General features: G+C 39.9%; 1 long non-coding RNA gene across 1 annotated transcript; it reads right to left on the bottom strand.

Moving 5' to 3' along the window:
• Positions 1-7,093: 7,093 nt before the first annotated feature.
• LOC136302289 (uncharacterized) lies at positions 7,094-7,883 on the bottom strand. The gene is made up of 3 exons (XR_010724028.1): positions 7,843-7,883; positions 7,457-7,512; positions 7,094-7,357 (listed from the first exon to the last, which is right to left on the bottom strand). It is a non-coding gene; the product is annotated as an uncharacterized lncRNA (long non-coding RNA).
• Positions 7,884-8,232: the final 349 nt, after the last annotated feature.

The raw sequence follows: 8,232 nt of genomic DNA, 5'->3' as shown, positions 1-8,232 counted from the left end.
AAAAGGGAGTGGTTACAGAACTGTAAATTACAATCTCAAACACACAAGTAGTTACTAATTATTGGGCAGAAAAAACTCAATAGATTATTGAAGTCACATCTAGATTTAAATATTTGGATTGGATCCAGTTTCCTGGTAGCAATCATGGGTCACAATGCCCAGAGAAACCCCAGAGGACAAGGAAGGGTTCTTAGAAATAATGCATCAATTTGTACCATCTCCATGAAACTGCTGTGACATTGCAGCAAAAGTAGCATCATCAAGCTCTAGCAGGAGCTCTTGTGAAATCAGCTGAAAAGATCTTCAGCACTGAAACAATTCACGGATGTTACTTTAGGACCAAGTGCACCTCTCAGCCTTCTAAGAGTACACTTTCAAGGGAGAAGGTTTCATTTTCTTGTTTTATTATTTTCCCTGCCATTGAATCTCCTTAAAGCAGTTCTTTTGTATTAATCCATTCTGTAAATAGGTCGCACAGCTCCTTTGCACAGGCAAGAGAAAGACATCTCTGAGTTGCTCGAAGGTGAGCAAATATCCTAGCCAGAAAAGGAAACACTCTCCAAGCCTTGCACCACCCAACATCCTCACTGACCAGGGAATGGAAAGGATGTGGTCCAAGAGGGTCTGTAATTTCCCTGAGATAAGTGATGATGCAGCTTGTACCAGATTAATGTCATGAAGTTTTGAATTTAAACATCCCAGGTCTGGGTGAAACACAATTCCACATGATTTGGCTTTTGTGCTCAAGATGAAGGAGAGATTCCCTACAATTTCTGTAAGAAATACTAAAAATTCTAGGAATAGTTATTTTTGTCAAAGTGACAATTTCTATAATTACACATTTCCTTGCCCTGGTTCTCCCCCTCCTACCCATCTTACAGGGATTTTTCTAGAGCAAAAAATAGTTTAAACTGCAGACAAAACAAAAACTGAGGAAAGTATAAGAATAGAAGTTTGCAGAGACAGAAACAAGCAGTTGCTTAAGTTTGTTAATAACCAGATCTAGCAACCATGAATGATAGTGATCAGAAAACAGAAGACACCAAAAAGGAAAATATTTTTTAAGATTTCAACCCTGTAAGAGAAAGCAATAGAAACAGAGACCAAATTTAGGATCTGATTCAAAAAGCATGTAAGTGCTGACTTACGCACTTATCATCTTACTTAAGCATTTATACACAAATGCTTAAGAAGTCCTTCATGTTCTGTCAGCAAGAAGTTAATTTTTACTTTGGCACAGTAGTCTGCGTTGCAAAGACTTTTTTGCAAAAGCATCAGTGAATTTTCAACAAAAAATTTATTAGAGTGTAAATTAACTCTAGAAACCTGTTTCAAGATATCAAACCAATAATTCTTCTGTAGTGCATTTTATTTACGCTTTTTAGTGCTAGGATATAAATCTGAGGGTAATTTTGTACCAGTCCAATAGAGGACTTATGAAAGACAGTGTATGAGATAATTCATTTCTGATTATTCACATTTATTTTGTCTTTAGCCTAAATAGATTATGAAAATAATCTTTTCCATGGCTGGTACTTTTTTGATGAATTTTAAATTATATGTGGAATATTCTTAAGTAGAAAGATACTGAAAATATAAATTTATTATTATTTTTACTCCTCTTGGCTCCTGTGCTTAAAAATTGTATATACACAAAGAGGTTAATGGCATTGTGATTTTCAGATAATCTGTTTTTAAACTCCTGACTTGGAAACTGTGAGATTAATAGCACTGAGAACATCTAAAGGTAATAGGATTACAATTTAATATTAACTAAGTGTTTCTTGAGGGTCTGCTGTAGCTGTGCCTCGTCTCTGGGATCCACTAGAGTAATTAGTCTGTAGTGGCATACAGTGGTGATGCACGATAACTGCAGCTTCTCCTGCTGCAGTTTGGATTTTCTGTTCACTGGCAAACAGTTTTTATTTGCAATATCTTCATAAACAGGCACAGAGCAAGCTTGCAATGCTTTTTCCCTAAGTTGATGCTGATTAGGGAGAGGACAGTTCTCAAAAAGTCGCACCTGAAGCACCAGTCACAGCTGAGCAGGGCAGTGAAGTGAGGGGTTTGGAGGCTTTCCTCTTGTTGCTAAAGGAGCAGGTTTTATCAGTAAACAGGGTAGCCAACGGTGGGCAAGCTTGTTAGCATTGAAGAAGGTGTTGTTTACATCAAGATCAGAAGTCTGATGCTTGAGTAAGGCTGAAGTGCAGCTGGGTTAGCTGAGGAGCTGCATGGAAGGATGGCAAAAAGGCACTCACTTTTTACCTGGGATCACTCTCCCTGCTCTCCCAACAGGAAGATGCGCCGTTATTGTAGGGATGCCCAAATCAGGAGACCAAAACAATGCACAGTAAACTAGTGCTTCTCATTTACAGGCTCAGAGGTTTAAACTAGAAATGCTCAGAAACAAAAGGTGATCTCACACTAATCCTTAGGAGCTCAGACAGACCCATTCAACAAAGTCCTCCATGACAACCAGGCCCTGCCAACCCCTAAAGTGCAGTGAGGACTCTGCAGCCAGAGCCCTTCATCCTCCAGGTCACACAGAGGGACCTCTGCCCACACTTTGAGGACATGTGCATCTCACTGCTTCTGTGCAGGTCTGAGTGAGCAAAATCTAGGAGAGCTTTGTATACTTGGTAGCAAAATGAAAACATTTAAGTTAGAAAAGTAGGCTAGCAAAAAACAAAAAAACCAAACAACAAACACCCACAACCATTTCAGGGGGGATATTTTAATGGTCTTAGTTTAAAGGATGTCCTCACAAATCATAAATCCTGAGAACTTTATGTACTTCAAGAGCTGCCTCCTGCAAAATGTTAGTAGAATTTAAATGCTGCTACTTGTGCATTTTAAAATCTGTTTCAGGTAATGAATAACCTTTGATTTTGATTACAAGGATCCATTCACCTAGAACATTCATATCTACAGAGGAGCTCATGTGCTGCTGCCTCCACATAAAAGTAATGTTATCAATCCCTCCCATACTTTCCTTCAGTTCAACTGTTTAGACTTCCGACTATTTTTACCAGTAATTTTTAATTCTCTTCCTGCTAGGGAATGTCTTTATACCAGTAGGAAAACTGTTAATCTTGGGAAAAATATAAAGAAATATAGATAGTGGAAACCAATAACAAACCCATCAATGTAATACACAGAGGATGAAATAAAAAAAAATAAAAAAAAAGAAAAAAAAAAAAAAAAAAAAAGAAAAAAACAAAACCAAAAAAACCCAGACAACCTCTAGTCATAATTTCTTTCAATTTCAAGACCTCTGAAGCTCGATGGATCCCATTAAGTTAGCAGATATGAACCTACCTTACACTCAAAAAACTCCTGCGAGGCAGAAAGTTTTATTTGGGAGGACCTGAGTACATGAGGAACCTGAAGAAACTCCACAGCTATTCAGCAGAGGAGGGACCTGGGATTTATCAGGTGGCACTAACAATTCACTCAAAGAATGTTTTCACAGAGGCTCAAAATTTAAAGTCATTAAGTCACATTCAAGTTAGTTAAAATGTCACCAAGATATGTTAAGTTGCTCACATGGCAAGAGCCACTAACTATCCCCACTTCTTGACCCTGTGCTCCCTCACTGATGTATCCCAGGGTTTGTAGGTGATCACTGCCAAAATCAGCTCAAACTGTTCTGCACTCACAGCACTTGAACAAGGCTTCCCTTGTTCGGAGTCCTTTGTTAGAAACTCAGTCCCACAGCATCAGAGACACCCAGAGGAAATGGAAAACAAATTGTACAATATCAGCGAAACATTCAGTAAAAATATGTGACCATCTGCCAAGAAACACCATCAGAGGTGAGAGGGAAGGTAAGATGTGTATTTACAAGAGAAAAAGCAATGGCATTGGACTTTTGGACTGAAGGGAAAATAATTCCTCAGCAAGGGGCAGTCAATAAGCATCTCCTTCTGAGAAAGTACAGCACCAGAGCACAGAGTTCTTGTAACCACATGTTAACCACACTGGGTCAGAGCAACGCTGGCCAGAAGGGACCTCTGAAGGTCATGTCTCACTCAAGGTGGAAGTTGATCATGTCAGTTTTCCCCAGTCAAGTCTTGAAAACTTCAAAGGACGGAGAGACCTCAAAATATTTTCATGTCATGGCCACTGATTTCAACGGAATTTAGAAATTCAGATGCATACAAAAATCTGTGTTTGAAACAGTAAGACTGAACAGTTCTTCCACTGTTGGTAAAAATAAATCACTGTTTTTTGAAGCTGTGATAAGTAAATCGGGGTAATCTGTATTACAGGATTATCACCACATCTTGTAGGGGCCAGTCAGCTCCTTCTGTCCTATGCCAGCCATAGAAGCTTCTGTAGGTGCACTTGTGCACCTTTCTTACCCCTTGAAAGCCGCAGCAGAGTAGTGACAGGGTGGCATCTATTACAGGACAAGGAGATGTACCTGCACTGCACAAAGAATGGTTTAATGGATCCCTTCTCATGATATTTACAAAAGCAGGCAGGCAGGCATTCTCTTCATGTGGAAGGAGAGCAGCATAGCCCACCCAGGAGTTGCTTTTGACCATTGCTAGTGATGGTTGCCTGCAGTGAGATAGCTAACAAAAGTATTAAACATTGATACATTTCAGTGTGCCAATTGACTGTGCATTTTTAATAGACTCTGGTATTCTCTCCTAGTGGAAAGATTTATTTTACTTTAAGAATATATAGGGCTGTGCTTTCAGTAATTTTTCTTTGTTTAACAAGCAGCTCTCTTGCTGAAAGCCCAGTAGACCACAAAACCAGTCAGGGGCTTTTATCCAGGATGTCTGACCCATCGCCTGACAATAATTAGTTCAGGTTAATTACAGCAAATCTGTAGATTTGCAGCCTGAAATCATCTCATCCCCTAAGCTGAACCCTCCAGAGGTTTCTTTTATGAGCTCTGCATCCTAAGGGTGGACTTAAAGTAATGAATTTGTCTCTAATAAGATTCATAGGTTTGTTCCCTAAGCAATGGTGTCAATTATAGAATCTAACTCTGATGGCTTATTTTGCTGAAAATAGAGAAATTGAGAGTTTTTAATGAAGCATGCAGGATTTTTAATGCTTTTGTTTAACTCTTTGCATTGTTGGAAAGTATAAAAATACAATTATGCGAAATACCGTACCACTTTCTAAGTATTTCTCTGTGTGCCAATAGCTAATTTCCTCCTGCTCTATAATGGAAAAGGTTAATGTAATGACTCTGAGATTTCATTTGGAGATGTTCCAGAGGAGTGTCTGAGTATTTGCTGCACTTAATGGCAGGAAGTAATAAGTGAGGTTATGTATTGGTGAAAAATATTTCATGTTCCGAGAAGATTAATACTGGAGAGAGGCACATGGGACACAAGCCTCAGGCTTCCTCCTCAATTCTGGCACAATATAATATGTCCATACTTGATACGTGCCCTTCTGTAGTTAGCTCTTAATCATTAACAAAGCAGACAGTAAATCTCTGGGGGATGTGGTATCAGGAGAAGAGAGGGAACCAGATGTAGGATTCTGCTCTCTCCTGCGGTGAGTGGCAGACACTTCCACCTGGGAATGCTGGACCAGATGGTACCGGTACCAGCAAGGTGTCTGCATGGCCAGATAATGCCATAAGAACCTTAAATGGTTTGACTCGATCCTGACTATTCCAATATCTACACAAATTTTTGGGCATCGCTATTGTGCTTGGGAAGATAAACCACCGTGTCACAGCTTCATTTCAGCATTTTATTTCACATGAGACTGCTTACTTATGAAAAATTTAACATCATTGCATATGAAAGATTTAGCCCTTTATGTCAAACTTTTAAAATTTACTTTTAATTGAGATCCTATTCCTGCTGTCTGAGTCAGTCCAAGTCACAAAACTAACATTTCAAGCTCATGAGAAACAGCTCCAGTCATTGATTTTACTAATTGTAATAATTAAATTATTATTTTGCTTTTAATTGTGACTTTTCAAAAGGGCATCTATTGATAGGACATGGGGGAATGGCTTTAAACTGAAAGAGGGTGGGTTAAGGTTAGAGTGATGAAACACTGGAACAGGCTGCTCAGAGAAGTTGTGGATTTCCCATCCCTGGAACTGTTCAGGTCCAGGCTGGATGGGGCTTTGAGCAAGCTGGTTTAGTTGAACATGGCCCTGCCCATGGCAGTGGAATTGGAACAATATATCTCTAAGGTCCCTTCCAACCCAAGCGATTTTGTGATTCTATTCCATGATTCTACGAAAGAACAAACAATGTTCAAGGGCTCTCTACACCACTGGAAAGATTTTTGAGGATGGAACTGGAAGGGGCTATACGTGGCAGCAGTCATCACTGGAAGGGTGGATATGTCTAAGAAACACAGTAACTGTTCACCTACAACAACTCCTAATACTTAAAGCACAATTTACTTCAGCAAGGTAAATTGCTGGAAAATTGAAGGTAACCCTCCACTGCTGGCAGACTGCCACGAGAGCTTGTTCTTCTTCCTTCCTGGTGTAACACCAGCAGGCCAATGCAAGCTACTTTTTCAGAAAGGCTTTTATATAAGCTGTGGTTTCTCTGCACTTTCAGCTGAGTTGGTCGAACTTAGAGACTGTTGGACCAGATAGGCTGCCATGGTCTTGCATCAGACTCCACAGGGAGTGGAGATTGAAGACTGTGTACCTCCTTGCCTTCCCCAAGTCCACAAGTCCACTGAATTCTCACATTTTGCCAAGTGCCATGCATAATGTTTCATTGATCTCCTCTCTGAAGGCTGCTTATCTAAAGAAGTCTATTTCAGTGCACATTTGAAGCAATAAAGGTATCCACTAGGAGGAATATAATTTAGAAAAGAAAAAAATGGCACTGGAGATAGAAGATTAGAAAGAAAGATTTCTCTAGGTTAAGCACTGATCAGATGCTTGCAGTGAAACACTTCTTTAGCTGGAAAAGGCTGGAGCACTGTATTGAATTTATATGTCAAGGTTCTGGATAGAATCATCTCTTCCTGTCCTTACCTTGACCTATAAGCTTTTTGTCCTATTTTCCCCTCTTTTTGTCCTATTTTCCCCTCACTGCCCTTCCTCAACAAGATCCTTGTCTTGCTGAGGAGGGGGAGCGAGAGAGCAGCTTGGTGGGCACCTGATATCCAGCCAAACTCAACCCACTGCAAGTACCCAGATCTAAACTTTTAATGGAAAAATTACTTGATCTCATCTTTTCCCAGCAAAGCCTGGGATGGTGTTTCTGGAGAAGGAAACTCTAGAAGAACAAACGGATTGATTGCTTGTCTCAAATGGCAATGCTTCAACATCAGCTGCTGTTCTCTGTTTCAGGGCAGGGATCTGAACCTACAGATCAGGTGTTGTGCATGGGTACCCACTCTGCTGGAGGGAAGAGAAGGTTTACATCAGCCTATCTGTAGACCATGCTGCCCTCTTATTCATGCATGCAAACAAATAAAGACAAGATATTGAAGGCTCTACCTGCAGCAAAAGTTCCAACGTTTGTCTTAAACACAGCTGGATCCTGGGACATATTACTGAGGGTGGGAGGATCATATTAGAAATTTTTCTTCTGATGCTGAATAAAATAAAATAACATACTGCAAACTCTCACAAGTGTCATAGAGCTAAAAAATTTGTTTTTCAGGTGGCCCTGTGGATTGACAAGTGGTATTAATTACTCAGAAGGCTGCTTTGGCCACCTCTGAAAACATTTTCATTACAAAGTTATCCAGCAGTGGTATAGGTAGGAGAAGCACAGAGTGTGCTCTCCTCTGTTAAACATGTTAACTCAACATCGCAATGTGTTTTGCCACGTAACAACCCTTCCCCTTAGAATGACCACAGGAAAGCTCAAGAGCACCGACTAGCCATTGTTAAATCCTGTGTTGCAGTCAGAACTCTCCTCACTTGGAACCTGTAACCTGTTAATTGCCTTACCCTCATTTATATGATAAGTGGTTCATTTCCTTTATTGTGATTGAATCCCCTCCCTATATTACAAGAAAACTGGAGCTGCAGAGAGTGCTTGATTGGATTTCGTTGCTGTAGGCCATTTCTTAAACAGGTTACAGGTTGACAAACATAGAAGAGGGATCAATATCCATCCTGTGCCTCATTGACAAGCTAATCTTTTCAGTAAACATTTCATCAGTACCTGCCATTTGTATACACACCTGCCTCATGAGGATGGAGAAAGCTCTGCTTTATAAGGTTTAGTTAACTAATAAATGAAAAGACAAGAATATAAATTGGGC

The sequence above is a fragment of the Chamaea fasciata genome, unplaced genomic scaffold (assembly GCF_029207755.1).
Source record: "Chamaea fasciata isolate MVZ Bird 193981 ecotype frontalis unplaced genomic scaffold, bChaFas1.0.hap1 SCAF_1, whole genome shotgun sequence".
Lineage (NCBI taxonomy): Eukaryota > Metazoa > Chordata > Aves > Passeriformes > Sylviidae > Chamaea > Chamaea fasciata.
This window is presented reverse-complemented; position numbering and strand designations above follow the sequence as displayed.